We start from the raw sequence: 25,424 nt of genomic DNA, 5'->3' as shown, positions 1-25,424 counted from the left end.
AGATAAATAGGAACAGGCGGTTTATTTTTGGACTTCAGTTATGATTCAAAGTATCTACGCTATAGGTGTTGCCTCTTCGTGGACTATCAAACAGTTTTCAAGTGTAATGCTCCTTTTCTTCAGAACAGACGGTTGGCTTTTCATGTCTGTTAGCACTGATTAAATAACCCCCACTTTGGGTCGATCCATTTTCCCACAGTAAGTTTATTTATTGTATGAAAAATCATTTGTAAAAGGGGGGCTGGCATTTTTCTGAGGAAAGTGTGGGAGGAAAAAACCCAGCGCTTCATTGTACAGATTTGACAGAGAAATAATTGAATGGTACAGCTCTGTTTCATGAGATGCTTGCGATATGAATTTAACATGTGTTTTTTCTCCTGTTTCATATGTCTCTTGTTTTTGTTTCATAGTTCATTCATAATCGTTTTCAGCTGAATGCTTTTACAGTGAGAAAGGCAGAATCCAATTCATTGCCCTGCCTTGGGAAAGTCTTCATATTTAATGCTTTCTTCTGTTTGACAAGGATTCATCTTCTATGCCCTTGTCAACCTCTCAATAGTCCACCCACTCCACAGTATTTCAAATTTGATGTTAAATCTCTTGCCTATCTTGCCTCAGGAGATAATCTGTGTCTTTGATTTAACTTCTCTATTCATGTTGTTCCTTGGTCCCATACAGCCCAGAAAACCCAGCCTAAAAATCAAATACTTCTTTCAAATTCATTTACTAGCCTAAAATCAGTTCCCTTTGTAAGTCATCTCGGACTCTATTGATCATTTTATCGAGATAGACCCGGAGAGAGCCCTCTCCTGTCCTCGTAGGTCTAGCTACGAGGCTGAGCTTGGTTTGATGTTGCCTTGAACCTCGCCCTCCTTCAACCTGAGGCAGATTCGAGCGCTAACATAGTGGCGACCATACTAGGGAGAAAATGGTTTGATTGAAGATTGTTTTTCCCCAGTACATCTATCAAGTGCAGGTCTAATGGTTGATGGTGAACAACGATCAGACATAAGAAGACAGCTGAAATCATTCACCTGGCGACTCCATTCACTGAAGAATCCAACAATCAATCCTTCATGGTGACTCCACTGCAGAGAGATCAGTAGCGGTAAGATTTTCAAGATGGATCGGATTGCAAGAAGATACGCTCCCATGAGCCGAGATCATATCATAGGTTTTCCAAATAAAATGCCCAAGGTAGATTGGTCAAAGAATTTTCCTGTGTTCAGAAATGTGGAAGGTAATGACGCTGCTCTTCATCTAGTGAAATTTCACATTCACGTGCATAAATTAAAGATTGATTTTCCTGAAGACTGTTTGATGAAAATGTTTATGGCTACTCTGGAAGACGAAGCCTGATCTTGGTATGAGAGTTTTCCACCTGCTTCCATTTATTGTCTAAAGGATTTTCATTCAATATTCTTTGAGAAATATAAATTATCTTATCCGTCATTACATTTAGTTCAGGATTGTTGCAAGCATGCTTCTACTTTTATTGAAAGCCTTGAAAGATACTATGAGGATGATAATTTTATGGATGAAGAGATCATGGAAACATTGTATGAAAATCTGTTTCAGCAGTCTACAGAACTCTTAGAGGAAACTTTGCAGCAGGATCAAAATCAGCAAGTTAAATATTTCCATATGACTGAAAATGATGAAAAAATAAGTCCTATTTCAGATCTGGTTGAAGCAAATGAGGATACATAGGAAAATGATGTTCTAATCTCCGAAAATGATGATGATAAACCAGATCGAGAGACAGATTGTGACGAGGAAAAACATGTTGTTCCGGATCTCATAGAAGAGAATTGCATTGTTGAGGCTGACTCAAATGAAGAAGACAGAGTTACAGGCCTAACTGCCCTCATCTCATCAGAACACAGCCTTCCGACCAAGGTAATCCAGTCAATTCATGAATAGCAAGAGGATATCTTTGTTCAAGTAGGTGAAAAAGTTTCTTTGGATGAATTTACGATAGATGATGTCATGCTTGAGTTTCAAGAATCATCTGAAGTTTCTTTTCTTATGATTAATGAATGTAATAAGCAACATGAAAACTTGGCTATCATATCATATGAAGATAACCTACAGTACATTTACACCGCAGAAGATCAAAACATTCATGATTTCCATTCAGATTCTTCTTCATATGTTTCATGTGCTTAAATTTTTTTCCAAGAAGAGATCTGCTCATCTATTTGTTCAAAAAAATTTGGGGGCCAGGAGCAGATTTTTAATGAAGTACATTTTGAAGAAAGATCAGAAGCAGGTGAAAGGGACACCTTGTTCTTTCAGCAGGAGGTGGCAATGGCAAATCTTCATGTTTTTCAAGATCCTCTGGCAAGTTTGTTACAGTCGGCAGTGACGGTGATTATTGGAGTGTTCAGTGATGAAGGAGATCATGGTAAATTAGCTTTTTGGAGACCCAGTTACAAGCATCTACTGTTGACCAGAAGATCAGATTAGGAGAATCAAGCAAGAAGGCATCTGCTTGATTGGTTACATTGGCACTTGATATAGTTTGATCGTATATGGCCTTGTAAAAAACAAAGGTGGCCATATACTGCCACCAAGCTTTAAGTTTTAAGTTCAGGTCTTGGTATTTTGAGTTAGTTTGCTAGAGTTAAGTTTTTCAGTCATTTCAGTTCGCATTGAGTCAGTTTGAGTCAAGCTTCATTCAATAAATTAAGTCATGTTGGTTTGTCGGAATAATGGACTCCATAGCCCAATGGACGAAGGCACTGTCTAGCTCTCCCAGAGATCTGATGTTCTTGGCACCTCCACAGAGCGGCGGCTGCCATCCCAATTGGAGCCAATGTTAGACTCAATCTTGTCAGTCCTCTGTCAGAATCAAATTCACCAAGGTTCATTTCTCGTCATTTGCAGTCATCAAATGCCATTTTGGTAAAAAAGAGTCATTTTAATTCTTGAGTCCAGGGTTTTGTCTCCAGAAGTGTGAAATAACACTTGCAGGCCAGAGCGAGGTTCAGTAAGTTTTTATTTCAAAATGTCATCGTCAATAATGCGAGATTGATTCTTCTTCAAAACCCTATTTTGAAGAAGAAATCATCAAATGTGTTTTTGTAATAAATATGTAATTTGTCAAAGTGTTTCAAAGTTGTACAACTCTTCAATGGTAGCAGCTTTAGCTGTTCCTATCCCTACAAAAGCACAAACAGAAAGAACATCATCAGCATAAAGAGACAAAGCAAAATCAAACGAAACAGAGTTTGCATTCAAATGCCAGAATGCCAAAATTATACAACTTGGTTAGCAGAATGTTCAATAATGCCAAAGGCACGTAGAGAGGATCGAAATAAGTCTTCACAGTTTCAGCAGCTCCAACAACTGCAGGAAATCAATCAAGAAAATTCATCATTTCAAGGCCAAAAGTCAGAGGAAACGAGAAATCAGAGTTTGTGTCCAAGTTGTCAAAGTGCCAAGACTCTACAACTTTACAAAGTGAATTTTCCAAAATCAAAGTCAACAAGATATTTTCATTGATTGAAAGGGCCATTTGCATCCAAAAAGATCTAATTGAAGGGTTAAAGGACGAATTTTTTGTTTTGAGGCCGGAATTGTGCTGACAGTCAATGCGCAGCACATACAAAGAGCATGTCGCGCATAGAGTGCGCGCGGTGCACTAGGCACCTCCACACAGTGTGTTTTTACATGGGCGCGGCGCACTGGGTGTGTTGAGTGGCACACACAGCCAGGAAGCCTGATAATTGCCCAGGTTCACTCCAATTGCCCAAAAACGCGTGAATTCGCCTTGTGACAAATGTTTGGGGATCGCACTGAGCTTATTAATCGATCAGGGTGCCTCCCTAAACAATAACATATCAGCTTCAGCTTTATATATTTTCGAAGTTCCGAAAGTTTGTATGGCACCAAATCCGAACCTGGGCCATGGAAAATCCACAGGACTCCGGCGGAAAATAGAGGAGGCAGCCTTGAATGACACAAGAGGCCTGATTTATAAGCGAACAAGAATTTGAAGGAAGGAAATTATAGTGGGCTTAAGATAGTCGTGCATCCAAAGGCACAGATGGCTCAGCCGGTGACGACGTTGCATCAGTGGATGAAGAGGGTGGGAATTGCAGTTCGAAGTTCCCTGATGGAAATTCAAATTTCGACTTCCCGCATGGTAGTCGCGCTTTCGAGCTTCCTAAAGTTTGTTGTGAAAGTCGTAGATCAACATCTTGAAACTGTCTGGAAGAAAATTCTATGTGTGATTCAGAGGCCAAGAATGCGAATTGATGCACGCATTTACATAGAAGACACAGTCCAATGTACAGAACACCAAGGTTTAATTTGGATAGTAATTGAAATTGCAGACCGTTCAAATTCTATTCCAAAGGGCTGTGCACGGATTAGCTGGTCAAGCAATTCTGAGACTATAGAGAAAAACGATGGCATTGAGGTGCTTGACAGGCTGTTCTCCCATGGTGATATCGTTGCAGCAGCTTCACATCCATCGGGACAGTTAGGCGTAGTGGTTGCAGTGGATGTTACAGTAGATTTGTCAACTACCACATCAGTTGCCATGACAAACATTTCCACTAGAAATCTTCATCGAACAAGGGCATTTGCACGTGGTGATTATGTAACTCTTGGACCTTGGCTTGGCAGAGTGGATGAAGTGGCTGATGATCTGACAGTTATATTTGATGTTGGAACAAAATGTAAATTAATGAACACCCACCCTGATCACCTTGTTCCAATCTACAAGAATCTCCCTTACCTTTTGATGCGGGAGCATTTAGACCAAAGGGAAATTATTGTAAATAACAGACATAGGGTTCATGAAATCGTGGAATTAGTTTCCTAAATTCCAAGTTACTTAGATATTCTCGAAATAAATAAATAAAACTAGGAGAGATTTTAGGCATAAAGGAATGGATGTGGATCATAAGGAAAGCTTTTCTATTTTAGAACAAGGGAAAAAGACAGAATAAAGCTGAAGGGATGATTTTTCCATATGTATGCATTGCATGAGCTTTAGTTGAGTGATTTTAGGATTTTTATATCATGCTAAGTTTAATAAATTAGGAAGCCTCAAAGGCATTGGGGGTGTGTAAGGAGTGAGTGTGAGGAGTGAGCCTTTGGGCAGTTTGTAAAAGGGCCATAGATTTGCATATCTAGCCATGAATAGAACTTTGGTGAATGCTTGTTTTATGTAAATATGAGTATGTTAATTCAGTTCTGAATGAGCATGATTGCCTTAATGAATTCTGGGATATGATACTATGCATGTATCCAGTGGTGGTTGATTTTAACTATGGATTGGAAGGCGTGAATGGCCTTTTTATTTCTCCACTTATTATTTAACTGTGCGTATTAAACCGGCATTCAAATTTGATTTCATTACAATCAGATTAAATTCCTCTGTTTTGCGCAAATATAATGGTAATGTTATTTAAAGGAAAGTCTATGTAACGATTTAGAACTTCCGCAGTCTCCACATGGCGCCTTTGATTTTCCTTGATATATATTCAACTCTGTATTGACTTAGTGGCGGACAGCGAATTCTAACCGCTGTATTTGCATGTTTAATTCTTTGATTGAATGGTGGATATCATTTTTTTTCAACGCGCAATTACTGCCAACTGTTATGATGATAGCATCGCCTTGGACATTCCAGCGACACAGGTTTATCATTCCTGTTTGAGACTATCCGGCGCCAGAGACGTTGAAACAGTTGTAAGAGATTTTAAATCGTGATATTACTATGAGTTCGTGGCAAGAGGACCACAGTTCGGCATTCAGCTAGTGATATTGTATGCGTATTGCTACAGGTATATATATGGTAGCATATATATGTTGCGTAAGACCAAAACATGAAGATGTAGATGTTGAACCGCAAACCATGTATTCTTGATTCTTGAGAAAACTGAATATGGACCGATTTGCCATAGAATGAGAGAAGAGTGACCATATTGCATTATTTGGCAATTGAATTAGGGTCGAATTAGAACAGTAAGGGCGCATTCTTGAACCAGCATATGTGAATGAGAAGTATTAAGATTGCTTGTGGAAGCAGTTGTCTGAGGATCCTGGTAGAAGCGGCCTGGGCTGCATCACCTTTACTTTCCAGGGCAGTGTGTCCGAGTCAGTTCTTCAGCAGTTTTCAAGAATGGTTTTTGGCTGTGTGGTAAATGGAAGGAAAATCGCGAAGAAGGTACAGTATGCGATGTGGAAGTGGGATCAATTTGCGTCAGATGGATTACTGTAGAAAATCTCGGTTACAATTCTCAGTCTAGTATAGTCCCTGCAATGCAACAGGACCCTAAGCAGCTAAAGCTATTATCTTGTTTTTCACATGCTAATTGGCGACTGAGCGACTGGTGTCTGCTTCCTGCATTAGAGAAGAGGATGTCAAAAGTTAGGGATAATATTGTTGATGGGGTACTAACTATGAGCAACAAACGGACTAAGGTCGATGTGATATGGCAAGATGGAACAAGGAGTTGCGGTGTAGATTCTAGAACTCTGATTCCCATTTATGATCTTGGGGGACCATGACTTTGTTCCTGAATAGTATGTATTGAAGGGGGATTCAGATGTTAGAGCCAGACGATTAGGAGTTGTAGAAAATGTGGATTGGAAGGAGCGCAGAGCAAGAGTAAGGTGGCTCAAATCTGTGGATTGTCCAGGAGATAGAGGCAAATTTGATGGCGAGGAGATGGTAAGTGTGTATGAGCTAGCTAAGCATACAGCTTACAACACCTTAATTGGGGGCATCGTTATGCGTATCTCTTCATCTCAGGGGAAATAGAAGTGCCTGGCATAGTCAATCAGTTGGTTGTCCAGACAGACTGTAAGGATGAAACAAGAACCAAAGATGTTGTCGAGACTACAAACCAGAAAACTCGGAAAGGAAAACAGAAGGCAGAGCTCGACAATAGTCTTGAAGAATCCAATATATCCTGGTTTGGGAATGTCATAGGTCGTAAGGATGGATACATTGAGGTAGCATGGGCAGATGGAATGGTGTCAAAAATTGGACCTCACCAAATATTGGCAATTGGTAAGCATGAACTTGCTGTTGAACAAGATAAAGATGTTAAAGTTGATCCTGCAAACTTGGAGATTTCTGATTTTCCTTTAGTTAAGTGGATAGCCAATAAATCTGATGTGAAACTGGCACAGGAGGAGAGGAAGCATCATTGTTTGCTATGGATATATTTAAAATGTATGAAAGGAAATCAGTGCAGCAATATTAGGTTCGGGTGTTTATGGAAAGCTTAAAGTTGAAAGTGGTGTGCATCGTGTGCAGCGTGTTCCAAGTTACGGAAAAATCAGGTCACATCCAACTAGTGTTGCATCTGTTTCCATTCTTCCTCAAGCTGATGAGGTTGATGTGCAATTGCGCATGATGATTTGAGAATTGATACTTATTGATCAGGTGGAGCAGGAGGTCAACATGTAAATACAACAAGCAGTGTTGTTCATGTCACTCACATTCCAACAGGCATTGTCGTAACCATTCAAGATGAGCGATCACAACACAAGAACAAAGCTAAAGCACTGAAAGTTATATGTGCGAAACTTTATGAAATGGAAAGACAGAGACTCCATTCCAGCCGGTCTAAGCTCCGTTCTGAACAAATTGGCAGTGGAGACAGGTCAGAGCAGATCCGGACATATAATTACCCCCAAGGCCAGGTAACTGATCATAGAGTTGGGATAACTCATCATTCGATAGAAGATATCGTGAAGGGTGAAAGCTTGGATATTTTCTTCGATGCTCTTATTTTGAAACAGGAAATGGATGCAATTTCTTCGTTCAGTGATACCTCCTAATATTGCAATTGCTTCTTGGAAACATCAGAAATGGTCTTATTACATCCAGGTTTTTTTTTTTTAAACAAGTGATAGATATGGTGCACAGCAGACCTATGTTGAACAGATTGTACGGGTAAATTTCTGAGGCGCAAAGAATGTTTTTCATTGTAAATACCATTGCATTGATCATTAAATATGTCTTCTAGTCTCTAGATTAGGTTAATCTCCCATGAAAATATTATGCCAGCTGCTATTTTATTGGTAAAGGCCACACTATTGCCAAGCGGGGTTGATCTTTCCCTACTCTCTATCCTCATTAAAGTTATTGGTGAACAAGAGATGCTAGTGCAGGTTACAGCATTTGTTTCTCTAATGCTACATTGCAGCTGGAAATGGTGGTTCCCTTTATTCAAGGCGGAATTTTAGTTTAAAGGCTATTTGTATTAAAAAATTAGTTTTAATCAAAAGGCCCAGGTAAATGGAAAGCGAACAGTCACAGATTGAACGCCTACAATTTAAAACAAAGACATCTATCACAGCAGCGAAATAGGAACAGGCGGTTTATTTTTGGACTTCAGTTATGATTCAAAGTATCTAGGCTACACGTGTTGCCTCTTCGTGGACTATCAAACAGATTTCAAGTGTAACGCTCCTTTTCTTCAAAACAGACAGTTGGCTTCTCATGTCTGTTAGCAATGATTAAATAACCCCCACTTTTGGTTGATCCATTTTCCCACAGTAAAGTTTATTTATTGTATGAAAAATCATTTGTAAAAGGGGGGCTGGAATTTTTCTGAGGAAAGTGTAGGAGGAAAAAACCCAGCGCTTCATTGTACAGATTTGACAGAGAAATAATTGAATGGTACAGCTTTGTTTCATGAGATGCTTGCGGTATGAATTTAGCATGTGTTTTTTCTCCTGTTTCATATGTCTCTTGTTTTTGTTTCATATTTTATTCATAATCGTTTTCAGCTGAATGCTTTTACAGTCAGAAAGGCAGAATCCAATTCATTGCTCTGCCTTGGGAAAGTGTTCATAGTTAATGCTTTCTTCTGTTTGACAAGGATTCATCTTCTATGCCCTTGTCAACCTCTCAATAGTCCACCCACTCCACAGTATTTCAAATTTGATGTTAAATCTCTTGCATATCTTGCCTCAGGAGATAATCTGTGTCTTTGATTTAACTTCTCTATTCATGTTGTTCCTTGGTCCCATACAGCCCAGAAAACCCAGCCTAAAAATCAAATACTTCTTTCAAATTCATTTACTAGCCTAAAATCAGTTCCCTTTGTAAGTCATCTCGGACTCTATTGATCATTTTATCGAGATAGACCCAGAGAGAGCCCTCTCTTGTCCTCGTAGGAATAGCTACGAGGCTGAGCTTGGTTTGATGTTGCCTTGAACCTCGCCCTCCTTCAACCTGAGGCAGATTCGAGCGCTAATATAGTGGCAACCATACTAGGGAGAAAATGGTTTGCTTGAAGATTTTTTTGCCCCAGTACATCTATCAAGTGCAGATCTGATGGTTGATGTTGAACAACGATCAGACATAAGAAGACGGTTGAAATCATTCACCTGGTGACTCCATTCGCTGAAGAATCCAGCAATCAATCCTTCATGGTGACTCCACTGCAGAGAGATCAGTAGCGGTAAGATTTTCAAGATGGATCAGATTGCAAGAAGATTTGCTCCCATGAGCCGAGATCACATCCCAAGTTTTCCAAATAAAATGCCCAAGGTAGATTGGTCAAAGAATTTTCCTGTGTTCAAAAATGTGGAAGGTAATGGCGCTGCTCTTCATCTGGTGAAATTTAACATTCACGTGCATAAATTAAAGATCGATTTTCCTGAAGACTGTTTGATGAAAATGTTTATGGCTACTCTGGAAGACGAAGCCCGATCTTGGTATGAAAGTTTTCCACCTGCTTCCATTTATTGTCTAAAGGATTTTCATTCAATATTCTTTGAGAAATGTAAAGAATCTTATCCATCATTAAATTTAGTTCAGGATTGTTGCAAGCATGCTTCTACTTTTATTGAAAGCCTTGAAAGATACTATGAGGATGATAATTTTATGGATGAAGAGATCATGGAAACATTGTATGAAAATCCGTTTCAGCAGTCTACAAAACTCTTAGAGGATACTTTGCAGCAGGATCAAAATCAGCAGGTTAAAGATTTCCATATGACTGAAAATGATGAAAAAATAAGTCCTATTTCAGATCTGGTTGAAGCAAATGAGGATAGGTAGGAAAATGATGTTCTAATCTCCGAAAATGATGATGATAAACCAGATCGAGAGACAAATTGTGACGAGGAAAAACATGTTGTTCCGGATCTCATAGAAGAGAATTGCATTGTTGAGGCTGCCTCAAATGAAGAAGACAGAGTTACAGGCCTAACTGCCCTCATCTCATCAGAACACAGCCTTCCAACCAAGGTAATCCAGTCAATTCATGAACAACAAGAGGATATCTTTGTTCAAGTAGGTGAAAAAGTTTCTCTGGATGAATTTACGATAGATGACGTCATGCTTGAGTTTCAAGAATCATCCGAAGTTGCTTTTCTTATGATTAATGAATGTAATAAGGAACATGAAAACCTGGCTATCATATCATATGAAGATAACCTACAGTACATTTACACCGCAGAAGATCAAAACATTCAGGATTTCCATTCAGATTCTTCTTCATATGTTTCATGTGCTAAAATGTTTTTCCAAGAAGAGATCTGCTCATCTATTTGTTCAGAATTTTTTGGGGGCCAGGAGCAGATTTTTAATGAAGTACATTTTGAAGAAAGATCAGAAGCAGGTGAAAGGGACACCTTGTTCTTTCAGCAGGAGGTGGCAATGGCAAATCTTCATGTTTTTCAAGATCCTCTGGCAAGTTTGTTACAGCCAGCAGTGACGGTGATTATTGGAGTGTTCAGTGATGAAGGAGATCATGGTAAATTAGCGTTTTGGAGACCCAGTTACAAGCATCTACTGTTGACCAGAAGATCTGATCAGGAGAATCAAGCAAGAAGGAATCTGCTTGATTGGTTACATTGGCACTCTGATATAGTTTGATCATATATGGCCTTGTAAAAAACACAGGTGGCCATATACTGCCACCAAGTTTTAAGTTTTAAGTTCAGGTCTTGGTATTTTGAGTTAGTTTGATAGAGTTAAGTTTTTCAGTCATTTCAGTTCTCATTGAGTCAGTTTGAGTCAAGCTTCAGTCAATAAATTGAGTCATGTTGATTTGTCGGAATAATGGACTCTATAGCCCAATGGAAGAAGGCACTGTCTAGCTCTCCCAGAGATCTGATGTTCTTGCCACCTCCATGGAGCGGCAGCTGCCATCCCAATTAGAGTCAATGTTAGACTCAGTCTTGTCAGTCCTCTGTCAGCATCAAATTCACCAAGGTTCATTTCGCGTCATTTGTGGTCATCAAATGCCATTTTGGTCAAAAAGAGTCATTGTAATTCTTGAGTCCAGGGTTTTGTCTCTAGAAGTGTGAAATAACGCTTGCAGGCCAGAGCGAGGTTCATTAAGTTTTATTTCAGGAATGTCATCGTCAATAATGCGAGATTGATTCTTCTTCAAAACCCTGTTTTGAAGAAGAAATCATCAAATGTGTTTTTGTAATAAATATGTAATTTGTCAAAGTGTTTCAAAGTTGTACAACTCTTCAATGGTAGCAGCTTTAGCTGCTCCTATCCCTGCAAAAGCACAAACAAAAAGAACATCATCGTCACAAAGAGACAAAGCAAAATCAAACGAAACAGAGTTTGCATTCAAATGCCAGAATGCCAAAATTATACAACTTGGTTTGAAAAATGTTCAATAATGCCAAAGGCACGTAGAGAGGATCGAAATAAGTCTTCACGGTTCAGCAGCTCCAACACCTGCAGGAAATCAATCAAGAAAAAGTCATCATTTCAAGGCCAAAAGTCAGAGGAAATGAGAAATCAGAGTTTGTTTCCAAGTTGTCAAAGTGCCAAGACTCTACAACTTTACAAAGTGAATTTCCCAAAATCAAAGTCATCAAGATATTTTCATTGATTGAAAGGGCCATTTGCATCCAAAAAGATCTAATTGAAGGGTTAAAGGACGAATTTTTTGTTTTGAGGCCGGAATTGTGCTGACAGTCAACGCGCGGCACATACAAAGAGCACGCGGTGCATAGAGTGCGTGCGGTGCACTGGGCACCTCCACACAGTGTGTTTTTACATGGGCACGGCGCACTGGTGCGGCGCAGCGCACTAGGTGTGCTGAGCGGCACACACAGCCAGGAAGCCTAAGAATTGCCCAGATTCACTCCAATTGCCCAAAAACACGTGAATTCGCCTTGTGACAAATGTTTGAGGATCGCATTGAGCTTATTAATCGATCAAGGTGCCTCCCTAAACAATAACATATCAACTTTAGCTTTATATATTTTCGAAGTTCCAGAAGTTTATATGGCACCAAATCCGAACCTGGGCCGTGAAAAATCCATAGGACTCCAGCGGAAAACAAAGGAGGCGGCCTTGAATGACACAAGAGGCCTGATTTCTAAGCGAACAAGAATTTGAAGGAAGGAAATTATAGTGGGCTTAAGATATCCATGCATCCAAAGGCACAAATGGCTCAGCTGGTGACGACATTGCATCAGTGGATGAAGAGGGTGGGAATTGCAGTTCGAAGTTCCCTGATGGAAATTCAGATTTCGACTTCCCACATGGTAGTCATGCTTTCGAACTTCCTAAAGCTTCTTGTGAAAGCCGTAGATCAACATCTTAAAACCGTCTGGAAGAAAATTCTATGTGTGATTCAGAGGCCAAGAATGCGAATTGATGCACGCATTTACATAAAAGACACAGTCCAATGTATAGAACACCAAGGTTTAATTTGGATAGTAATTGAAATTGCAGACTGTTCAAATTCTATTCCAAAGGGCTGTGCACAGATTAGCTTCTCAAGCAATTCCGAGACTACAGAGAAAATCGATGACATTGAGGTGCTTGACAGACTATTCTCCCATGGTGATATCGTTGCAGCAGCTTCACATCCAACGGGACAGTTAGGCGTAGTGGTTGCAGTGGATGTTACAGTAGATTTGTCAACTCCCACATCAGTTTCCATGACAAACATTTGCACTAGAAATCTTCATCGAACAAGGGCATTTGCACGCGGCGATTATGTAACTCTTGGACCTTGGCTTGGCAGAGTGGATGAAGTGGCTGATGATGTGAAAGTTATATTTGATGTTGGAACAAAATGTAAATTAATGAACGCCCACCCTGATCACCTTATTCCAATCTACAAGAATCTCCCTTACCTTTACTTTCCAGGACAACGTGTCCGGGTCAGTTCTTCAGCAGTTTTCAAGAATGGTTTTTGGTTGTGTGGTAAATGGAAGGAAAATCGCGAAGAAGGTACAGTATGCGATGTGGAAGTGGGATCAATTTGCGTCAGTTGGATTACTATAGCAAATCCCGGTTATAATTCTCAGTCTAGTATATTCCCTCCAATGCAACAGGACCCTAAGCAGCTAAAACTATTATCTTGTTTTTCACATGCTAATTGGCGACTGAGCAACTTGTGTCTGCTTCCTGCATCAGAGAAGAGGATGTCAAAAGTTAGGGATAAAATTGTTGATGGGGTACTAATTGTGAACAACAAACGGACTAAGGTCGATGTGATATAGCAAGATGGAACAAGGAGTTGCGGTGTAGAGTCTAGAACTCTGATTCCCATTTATGATCTTGGGGGACCATGACTTCGTTCCTGAATAGTATGTATTGAAGGGGGATTCGGATGTTAGAGCCAGAGGAGTAGGAGTTGTAAAAAATGTGGATTGGAAGGAGCGTAGAGCAAGAGTAAGGTGGCTCAAATATATGGATTGTCCAGGAGATATAGGCAAATTTGATGGCGAGGAGATGGTTAGTGTGTATGAGCTAGCTAATCATACAGCTTACAACACCTTAATTGGGGGCATCGTTATGCGTCTCTCTTCGGTCTCAGGGGAAACAGAAGTGCCTCGCATAGTCAATCAGTTGGTTGTCTAGAAAGACTGTAAGGATGAAACAAGAACCAAAGATGTTGTCGAGACTACAAACCAGAAAACTCGGAAAGGAAAACAGAAGGCAGAGATCGACAATAGTCTTGAAGAATCCAATCTATCTTGGTTTGGGAATGTCATAGGTCGTAAGGATGGATACATTGGGTAGCATGGGCAGATGGAATGGTGTCAAAAGTTGGACCTCACCAAATATTGGCAATTGGTAAGCATGAACTTGCTGCTGAACAAGATAAAGATGTTAAAGTTGATCCTGCAAACTTGGAGATTTCTGATTTTCCTTTAGTTAAGTGGATAACCAATAAATCTGATGTGAAACTGGCACAGGAGGAGAGGAAGCATCATTGTTTGCTATGGATATATTTAAAATGTATGAAAGGAAATCAGTGCGGCAATATTAGGTTCAGGTGTTTATGGAAAGCTTAAAGTTGAAAGTGGTGTGCATCGTGTGCAGGGTGTTCCAAGTTACGGAAAAATCAGGTCGCATCCATACTAGTGCTGCATCTGTTGCCATTCTTCTCAGGCTGATGAGGTTGATGTGAAATTACGCATGAGGATTTGAGAATTGATACTTATCGATCAAGTGGAGCAGGAGGTCAACATGTAAATACAACGAGCAGTGTTGTTCGTGTCACTCACATTCCAACAGGCATTGTCGTAACCATTCAAGATGAGCGATCACAACACAAGAACAAAGCTAAAGCACTTAAAGTTCTATGTGTGAAACTTTAGGAAATGGAAAGACAGAGACTCCATTCCAGCCGATCTAAGCTCCGTTCTGAACAAATTGGCAGTGGAGACAGGTCAGAGCGGATCCGGACATATAATTACCCCCAAGGCCGGGTAACTGATCATAGAGTTGGGATAACTCATCATTCGATAGAAGATATCGTGCAGGGTGAAAGCTTGGATATTTTCTTCGATGCTCTTATTCTGAAACAGGAAATGGATGCAATTTATTCGTTCAGTGATACCTCCTGATATTGCAATTGCTTCTTGGAATCATCAGAAATGGTCTTATTACATCCAGGTTTTTTTTTTTTAAACAAGTGATAGATATGGTGCACAGCAGACCTATGTTGAACAGATTGTACGGGTAAATTTCTGAGGCGCAGAGAATGTTTTTCATTGTAAATACAATTGCATTGATCATTAAATATGTCTTCTAGTCTCTAGATTAGGTTAATCTCCCATGAAAATATTATGCCAGCTACTATTTTATTGGTAAAGGCCACACTATTGCCAAGCGGGGTTGATCTTTCCCTACTCTCTATCCTCATTAAAGCTGTTGGTGAACAAGAGATGCTAGTGCAGGTTACAGCATTTGTTTCTCTAATGCTACATTGCAACTGGAAATGGCGGTTCCCTTTATTCAAGGTGGAATTTTAGTTTAAAGGCTATTTTTATTAAAAATTTAGTTTTATTCAAAAGGCCCAAGTAAATGGAAAGCGAACAGTCACAGATTGAACGCCTACAATTTAAAACAAAGACATCTATCACAGCAGAGAAATAGGAACAGGCGGTTTATTTTTGGACTTCAGTTATGATTCAAAGTATCTATGCTACAGGTGTTGTCTCTTCGTGGACTATCAAACAGTTTTCAAGTGTAACGCTCCTTTTCTTCAGAACAGATAGTTGGCTTTTCATGTCTGTTAGCACTGATTAAATAACCCCCACTTTGGGTCGATCCATTTTCCCACAGTAAAGTTTATTTATTGTATGAAAAATCATTTGTAAAAGGGGGGCTGGCATTTTTCTGAGGAAAGTGTGGGAGGAAAAAACCCAGCGCTTCATTGTACAGATTTGACAGAGAAATAATTGAATGGTACAGCTCTGTTTCATGAGATGCTTGCGGTATGAATTTAGCATGTGTTTTTTCTCCTGTTTCATATGTCTCTTGTTTTTGTTTCATAGTTCATTCATAATCGTTTTCAGGTGAATGCTTTTACAGTGAGAAAGGCAAAATCCAATTCATTGCTCTGCCTTGGGAAAGTGTTCATATTTAATGCTTTCTTCTGTTTGACAAGGATTCATCTTCTATGCCCTTGTCAACCTCTCAATAGTCCACCCACTCCACAGTATTTCAAATTTGATGTTAAATCTCTTGCCTATCTTGCCTCAGGAGATAATCTGTTTCTTTGATTTAACTTCTCTGTTCATGTTATTCCTTGGTCCCATACAGCCCAGAAAACCCAGCCTAAAAATCAAATACTTCTTTCAAATTCATGTACTAGCCTAAAATCAGTTCCCTTTGTAAGTCATCTCGGACTCTATTGATCATTTTATCGAGATAGACCGAAAGAGAGCCCTCTCCTATCCTCATAGGGCTAGCTACAAGGCTGAGCTTGGTTTGATGTTGCCTTGAACCTCGCCCTTCTTCAGCCTGAGGCAAATTCGAGCGCTAACATTGTGGCGACCATACTGGGGAGAAAATGGTTTGATTGAAGATTGTTTTGCCCCAGTACATCTATCAAGTGCAGATCTGATGGTTGATGGTGAACAACGATCAGACATAAGAAGACGGTTGAAATCATTCACCTGGCGACTCCATTCACTGAAGAATCTAGCAATCAATCCTTCATGGTGACTCCACTGCAGAGAGATCAGTAGCGGTAAGATTTTCAAGATGGATCGGATTGCAAGAAGATACGCTCCCATGAGCCGATATCACATCCCAGGTTTTCCAAATAAAATGCCCAAGGTAGAGTGGTTAAAGAATTTGCCTGTGTTCAGAAATGTGGAAGGTAATGATGCTGCTCTTTATCTGGTGAAATTTCACATTCACGTGCATAAATTAAAGATCGATTTTCCTGAAGACTGTTTGATGAAAATGTTTATGGCTACTCTGGAAGATGAAGCCCGATCTTGGTATGAAAGTTTGCCACCTGCTTCCATTTATTGTCTAAAGGATTTTCATTCAATATTCTTTGAGAAATATAAAGAATCTTATTTGTCATTAAACTTAGTTCAGGATTGTTGCAAGCATGCTTCTACTTTTATTGAAAGCCTTGAAAGATATTATGAGGATGATAATTTTATGGTTGAAGAGATCATGGAAGCATTGTATGAAAATCCGTTTCAGCAGTCTACAAAACTATTAGAGGAAACTTTGCAGCAGGATCAAAATCAGCAGGTTAAAGATTTCCATATGACTGAAAATGATGAAAAAAGAAGTCCTATTTCTTATCTAGTTGAAGCAAATGAGGATACGCAGGAAAATGATTTTCCACTCTCCGAAAATGATGATGATAAACCAGATCGAGAGACAGATTGTGACGAGGAAAAACATGTTGTTCCGGATCTCATAGAAGAGAATTGCATTTTTGAGGCTACCTCAAATGAAGAAGATAGAGTTACAGGCCTAACTGCCCTCATCTCATCAGAACACAGCCTTCCGACCAAGGTAATCCAGTCAATTCATGAACAACAAGAGGATATCTTTGTTCAAGTATGTGAAAAAGTTTCTCTTGATGAATTTACGATAGATGATGTCATGCTTGAGTTTCAAGAATCATCCGAAGTTGCTTTTCTTATGATAAATGAATGTAATAAGGAACATGAAAACCTGGCTATCATATCATATGAAGATAACCTACAGTACATTTACACCGCAGAAGATCAAAACATTCAGGATTTCCATTCAAATTCTTCTTCATATGTTTCATGTGCTAAAATGTTTTTCCAAGAAGAGATATGCTCATCTATTTGTTCAGAATTTTTTGGGCGCCAGGAGCAAATTTTTAATGAAGTACATTTTGAAGAAAGATCAGAAGCAGGTGAAAGGGACACCTTGTTCTTTCAGCAGGAAGTGGCAATGGAAAATCTTCATGTTTTTCAAGATCCTCTGGCAAGTTTGTTACAGCCAGCAGTGACGGTGATTATTGGAGTGATCAGTGATGAAGGAGATCATGGTAAATTAGCGTTTTGGAGACCCAGTTACAAGCATCTACTGTTGACCAGAAGATCTGATCAGGAGAATCAAGCAAGAAGGAATCTGCTTGATTGGTTACATTGGCACTCTGATATAGTTTGATCGTATATGGCCTTGTAAAAAACACAGGTGGCCATATACTGCCACCAAGCTTTAAGTTTTAAGTTCAGGTCTTGGTATTTTGAGTTAGTTTTCTAGAGTTAAGTTTTTCAGTCATTTCAGTTCGCATTGAGTCAGTTTGAGTCAAGCTTCAGTCAATAAATTGAGTCATGTTGGTTTGTCGGAATAATGGACTCCATAGCCCAATGGACGAAGGCACTGTCTAGCTCTCCCAAAGATCTGATGTTCTTGGCACCTCCACGGAGCGGCAGCTGCCATCCCAATTGGAGCCAATGTTAGACTCAGTCTTGTCAGTCCTCTGTCAGAATCAAATTCACCAAGGTTCATTTCTCGTCATTTGCAGTCATCAAATGCCATTTTGGTCAAAAAGAGTCATTTTAATTCTTGAGTCCAGGGTTTTGTCTCCAGAAGTGTGAAATAACGCTTGCAAGCCAGAGCGAGGTTCAGTAAGTTTTTATTTCAGGAATGTCATCGTCAATAATGCGAGATTGATTCTTCTTCAAAACCCTGTTTTGAAGAAGAAATCATCAAATGTGTTTTTGTAATAAATATGTAATTTGTCAAAGTGTTTCAAAGTTGTACAACTCTTCAATGGTAGCAGCTTTCACTGCTCCTATCCCTGCAAAAGCACAAACAGAAAGAACATCATCAGCACAAAGAGGCAAAGCAAAATCAAACGAAACAGAGTTTGAATTCAAATGCCAGAATGCCAAAATTATACAACTTGGTTTGTAGAATGTTCAATAATGCCAAAGGCACGTAGAGAGGATCGAAATAAGTCTTCACGGTTCAGCAGCTCCAACACCTGCAGGAAATCAATCAAGAAAAAGTCATCATTTCAAGGACAAAAGTCAGAGGAAACGCGAAATCAGGGTTTGTGTCCAAGTTGTCAAAGTGCGAAGACTCTACAACTTTACAATGTGAATTTGCCAAAATCAAAGTCATCAAGATATTTTCATTGATTGAAAGGGCCATTTGCATCCAAAAAGATCTAATTGAAGGGTTAAAGGATGAATTTTTTGTTTTGAGGCTGGAATTGTGCTAACAGTCAATGCGCGGAACATACAAAGAGCACGCGGCGCATAGAGAGTGTGCAGTGCACTGGGCACCTCCACACAGTGTGTTTTTACATGGGAGCGCCCCACCGGTGCGGCGCGGCGCACTAGGTGTGCTGAGCGGCGCACACAGCCAGGAAGCCTAAGATTTGCCCAGATTCACTCCAATTGCCCAAAAACGTGTGAATTCACCTTGTGACAAATGTTTGAAGATCGCATTGAGCTTATTAATCGATCAGGGTGCCTCCCTAAACAATAACATATCAGCTTCAGCTTTATAGATTTTCGAAGTTTTGGAAGTTTGTATGGCACCAAATCCGAACCTGGGCCGTGGAAAATCCACAGGACTCCGGCGGAAAACAGAGGAGGCAGCCTTGAATGACACAAGAGGCCTGATTTCTAAGCGAACAAGAATTTGAAGGAAGGAAATTATAGTGGGCTTAAGATAGTCGTGCATCCAAAGGCACAGATGGCTCAGCTGGTGACGACGTTCCATCAGTGGATGAAGAGGGTGGGAACTGCAGTTCGAAGTTCCCTGATGGAAATTCAGATTTCGACTTCCTGCATGGTAGTCGCGCTTTCGAGCTTCCTAAAGTTTGTTGTGAAAGCCTTAGATCAACATCTTGAAACTGTCTGGAAGAAAATTCTATGTGTGATTCAGAGGCCAAGAATGCGAATTGATGCACGCATTTACATAGAAGACACAGTCCAATGTATAGAACACCAAGGTTTAATTTGGATAGTAATTGAAATTGCAGACCGTTCAAATTCTATTCCAAAGGGTTGTGCACGGATTAGCTGGTCAAGCAATTCCGAGACTACAGAGAAAATCGATGGCATTGAGGTGATTGACAGATTGTTCTCACATGGTGATATCGTTGCAGCAGCTTCACATCCATCGGGACAGTTAGGCGTAGTGGTTGCAGTGGATGTTACAGTAGATTTGTCAACTCCCACATCAGTTGCCATGGCAAACATTTCCACTAGAAATCTTCATCTAACAAGGGCATTTGCATGTGTTGATTATGTAACTCTTGGACCTTGGCTTGGCAGAGTGGATGAAGTGGCTGATGATGTGACAGTTATATTTGATGTTGGAACAAAATCTAAATTAATGAACGCCCACCCTGATCACCTTATTCAAATCTACAAGAATCTCCCTTACCTTTACTTTCCACGGCAGTGTGTCCGGGTCAGTTCTTCAGCAGTTTTCAAGAATGGTATTTGGCTGTGTGGTAAATGGAAGGAAAATTGTGAAGAAGGTACAATATGCGATGTGGAAATGGGATCAATTTGCATCAGTTGGATTACTATAGCAAATCCCGGTTACAATTCTCAGTCTAGTATAGTCCCTGCAATGCAACAGGACCCTAAGCAGCTAAAGCTATTATCTTGTTTTTCACATGCTAATTGGCGACTGAGCGACTGGTGTCTGCTTCCTGCATTAGAGAAGAGGATGTCAAAAGTTAGGGATAATATTGTTGATGGGGTACTAACTATGAGCAACAAACGGACTAAGGTCGATGTGATATGGCAAGATGGAACAAGGAGTTGCGGTGTAGATTCTAGAACTCTGATTCCCATTTATGATCTTGGGGGACCATGACTTTGTTCCTGAACAGTATGTATTGAAGGGGGATTCAGACGTTAGAGCCAGACGATTAGGAGTTGTAGAAAATGTGGATTGGAAGGAGCGCAGAGCAAGAGTAAGGTGGCTCAAATCTGTGGATTGTCCAGGAGATAGAGGCAAATTTGATGGCGAGGAGATGGTAAGTGTGTATGAGCTAGCTAAGCATACAGCTTACAACACCTTAATTGGGGGCATCGTTATGCGTCTCTCTTCGGTATTAGGGGAAACAGAAGTGCCTGGCATAGTCAATCAGTTCGTTGTCCAGACAGACTGTAAGGATGAAACAAGAACCAAAGATGTTGTCGAGACTACAAACCAGAAAACTCGGAAAGGAAAACAGAAGGCAGAGCTCGACAATAGTCTTGAAGAATCCAATCTATCTTGGTTTGGGAATGTCATAGGTCATAAGGATCGATACATTGAGGTAGCATGGGCAAATGGAATGGTGTCAAAAGTTGGACCTCACCAAATATTGGCAATTGGTAGGCATGAACTTGCTGCTGAACAAGATAAAGATGTTAAAGTTGATCCTGCAAACTTGGAGATTTCTGATTTTCCTTTAGTTAAGTGGATAGCCAATAAATCTGATGTGAAACTGGCACAGGAGGAGAGGAAGCATCATTGTTTGCTATGGATATATTTAAAATGTATGAAAGGAAATTAGTGTAGCAATATTAGGTTCGGGTGTTTATGGAAAGCTTAAAGTTGAAAGTGGTGTGCATCGTGTGCAACGTGTTCCAAGTTACGGAAAAATCATGTCGCATCCATACTAGTGTTGCATCTGTTGCCATTCTTCCTCAGGCTGATGAGGTTGATGTGCAATTGCACATGAGGATTTGAGAACTGATACTTATCGATCAGGTGGAGCAGGAGGTCAACATGTAAATACAACGAGCAGTGTTGTTCGTGTCACTCACATTCCAACAGGCATTGTCGTAACCATTCAAGATGAGCGATCACAACACAAGAACAAAGCTAAAGCACTGAAAGTTCTATGTGTGAAACTTTAGGAAATGGAAAGACAGAGACTCCATTCTAGCCAGTCTAAGCTCTGTTCTGAACAAATTGGCAGTGGAGAAAGGTCAGAGTGGATCCGGACATATAATTACCCCCAAGGCCGGGTAATTGATCATAGAGTTGGGATAACTCATCATTCGATAGGAGATATCGTGCAGGGTGAAAGCTTGGATATTTTCTTCGATGCTCTTATTCTAAAACAAGAAATGGATGCAATTTCTTCGTTCAGTGATACCTCCTGATATTGCAATTGCTTCTTGGAATCATCAGAAATGGTATTATTACATCCAGGTTTTTTTTTTTTAAACAATTGATAGATATGGTGCACAGCAGACCTATGTTGAACAGATTGTATGGGTAAATTTCTGAGGCGCAGAGAATGTTTTTCATTGTAAATAAAATTGCATTGATCATTAAATATGTCTTCTAGTCTCTAGATTAGGTTAATCTCCCATGAAAATATTATGCCAGCTACTATTTTATTGGTAAAGGCCACACTATTGCCAAGCGGGGTTGATCTTTCCCTACTCTCTATCCTCATTAAAGCTGTTGGTGAACAAGAGATGCTAGTGCAGGTTACAGCATTTGTTTCTCTAATGCTACATTGCAGTTGGAAATGGCGGTTCCCTTTATTCAAGGCGGAATTTTAGTTTAAAGGCTATTTTTATTAAAAAATTAGTTTTATTCAAAAGGCCCAGGTAAATGGAAAGCGAACAGTCACAGATTGAACACCTACAATTTAAAACAAAGACATCTGTCACAGTAGAGAAATAGGAACAGGCGGTTTATTTTTGGACTTCAGTTATGATTCAAAGTATCTACACTACAGGTGTTGCCTCTTCGTGGACTATCAAACAGTTTTCAAGTGTAACGCTCCTTTTCTTTAGAACAGACGGTTAGCTTTTCATGTCTGTTAGCAATGATTAAATAACCCCCACTTTGGGTCGATCCATTTTCCCACAATAAAGTTTATTTATTGTATGAAAAATCATTTGTAAAAGGGGGGCTGGCATTTTTCTGAGGAAAATGTGGGAGGAAAAAACCCAGTGCTTCATTATACAGATTTGACAGAGAAATAATTGAATGGTACAGCTCTGTTTCATGAGATGCTTGCGGTATGAATTTAACATGTGTTTTTTCTCCTGTTTCATATGTCTCTTGTTTTTGTTTCATAGTTCATTCATAATCGTTTTCAGGTGAATGCTTTTACAGTGAGAAAGGCAGAATCCAATTCATTGCTCTGCATTGGGAAAGTGTTCATATTTAATTCTTTCTTCTGTTTGACAAGGATTCATCTTTTATGCCCTTGTCAACCTCTCAATAGTCCACCCACTCCACAGTATTTCAAATTTGATGTTAAATCTCTTGCCTATCTTGCCTCAAGAGATAATCTGTGTCTTTGATTTAACTTCTCTGTTCATGTTGTTCCTTGGTCCCATACAGCCCAGAAAACCCAGCCTAAAAATCAAATACTTCTTTCAAATTCATTTACCAGCCTAAAATCAGTTCCCTTTGTAAGTCATCTCGGACTCTATTGATCATTTTATCGAGATAGACGTGGAGAGAGCCCTTTCCTGTCCTCGTAGGGCTAGCTACGAGGATGAGCTTGGTTTGATGTTGCCTTGAACCTCGCCCTCCTTCAGCCTGAGGCAGATTCGAGCGCTAACAGGTACAAGTACCAATCTCTTACTTTGTGTTGTTTTGAAAGCTGTAGGATCCTCCTGATATCTAAATTGATTCTTGGGGGAGGACTTCCTAGCAGCATGGTCACTACTGGATGTACAAAAATATCTATGAAGTCTGTGTATGGATGTGTTGAGTCATGGTTATGGATCAAAGGAGTCCAGAAAATCACTGATCTAGGATGATATTTGGTATCAATCTTTTGGAGAGTGAAGGAGAACTTGTCAACTTGGTAATATAGAAAAAGATGGTATAAAACTGAAGAATACTTGAATACTCTTTCATTACTCATTCTAAGAAATTTTTCATGCATCCTATCAGCTATGTACTTGGCATAATCATACATGACAGCAGGGGGCTGTCCTAGAGTGAAAATAGACATGAAGGCTAAGATGATTTCATCTATGTATTCATTGGTGGTATAGCCTAAGATACTGGATATCATTGCTACAATGTCTTGGCCAAATTGAGAAAATATGGCACATACATATGGGGGAGGATCTTGTGGGATATGTTTTTGTTCTACAATAAAAGTTTGGAACAATTCAGCAAGATTTGTAGTGGTTACCTTGGGGAATATGTCTAGTAGGTCTCCAATTGAGATAGGGGTTAAATTTTGTCCTCGTTGAAGTTGCAACATTTCATTTATTCAATCAGCAATGATGGTGAAAAGTACAGTCTAGTCTGGGGACATCACTGCTCTTTGACTGGGAATGTAACTTGCATGGCAATAACAGACAATCTCTAGAAAGATGTGTACCTCAAGAAATTGATACTTGGGCAAAATATACTCCCAAAGACTTATTTTATCAACATGGTTTAGGTATTGGTCTCTGTATCAACAATACAATTTGAGTGGGGATTCATGGATAGAGGGTCCTTGATTTGGAAATCTTTATCAGCAAGGGGAAGGTAGTCCAGGTCCAGGTGAGGAGTTGTAATTAGTCTAACATCCATGGAAATTGGGGCCGCCATTCTTCGTTCTTGTGGATTTAAGAATGGGGAAGGTAAATTGTCAGTTTTTTAAGGTAAGGTGAGTCAATTCCAAGTGGGTTTTATGTTACTAAAGTTCTTCTTTAATTTCTATTACGAAAATTTAGTGACTAGTTCGGAAATTGACAGGGTTATTCAATGGATTCTAGCATAAATACCTGGAATTTAACAAAACTGGGTCTGAACCAGGTGAATGGCAATTCTGAATGGTTGAAAAGGCTTCAATCACGCTGGCAGGAAATTTGGGAGCTTTTTTTTGTCTTCAGAGTGCAATTGTACGTGGGTTGACAGTTTGGACGTTCACAGATGCATGCATGGAAGTTTTCAGTTGAAATAATGATAAAAACAATGAGTTGGGGCCTTTTTGGATTTATGCGCAAAAATAAATTTGGCGAGTACGGGTGAATAGTGACCATTTATCGCATAGCGGGGTGAACAGTGACTGTTTTGGCAGGTAGTGGGCTGGCAGTAAGTGGTTTAATTCACACAACCTTTGGACACTTGGCGGTATTGGGTGGAGGCCGCTCAATTCCCTTCATCGAGTGCCACATTGCCTCGAGGGCCCACTAGAAAACAACCCATTTCAAGTGGGTATCATTCGGATTTTGGGCCCTTCCGAAATTAAGATGGACCATCAGATGGGGAGGGGAGAGATCGTACAGTGGTCGGGCTTGGGAGTTGCACGGAAGGTAATGGGGGGGCCCGGCAGACGTTTAAGCATGGTGGTTTTCACTTAATGCGTGATTAAGGCAGGGGTTAAGGCTTCAGGCGAAATTTAATTGGGTTTATTAACTAATTAATCGAGGATTGATTAATTAGTGGGTTTGGGGGTAGAAACTTTAGTTTATATAGTTAAACTGGGATGGGAGTAATTGATTATTGTGGGAGTTAATATATATACGGGAAAGGGTTTTCATTAAGGATTTAATAAATAAATTAGTAATTTGGTTAAATGGGCGGAAGGGGCACCATACCCTAGACATATGATTTTCATGTTTTTAATGCTTTCCGATAATCACATAAAACTTAGGATATAGTGTTTTTTGTGGGTTTTTGATGTGAGAATGGGTTATGTGGGGGGGATGAATACTTTCCCTAAGTAAAAGTGATTTAACCTCAGGAAATAGTATTATTTAGGGAAAACGAATGATCTGAG

General features: G+C 39.8%; 1 pseudogene; it reads left to right on the top strand.

The window, feature by feature from the left end:
• The first annotated feature begins 14,150 nt into the window (after positions 1 to 14,150).
• Positions 14,151 to 14,820, top strand: LOC149190449 (peptide chain release factor 1, mitochondrial-like; annotated as a pseudogene).
• The last annotated feature ends 10,604 nt before the right edge of the window (positions 14,821 to 25,424 follow it).

This window comes from Pinus tabuliformis, chromosome 3_1 (assembly GCF_031772625.1).
Source record: "Pinus tabuliformis cultivar Carrire ecotype Pingquan chromosome 3_1, CPIR1, whole genome shotgun sequence".
NCBI lineage: Eukaryota > Viridiplantae > Streptophyta > Pinopsida > Pinales > Pinaceae > Pinus > Pinus tabuliformis.
The sequence above is the reverse complement of the archived record's forward strand: the minus strand, read 5'-3'. Positions and strand labels throughout refer to the sequence as shown.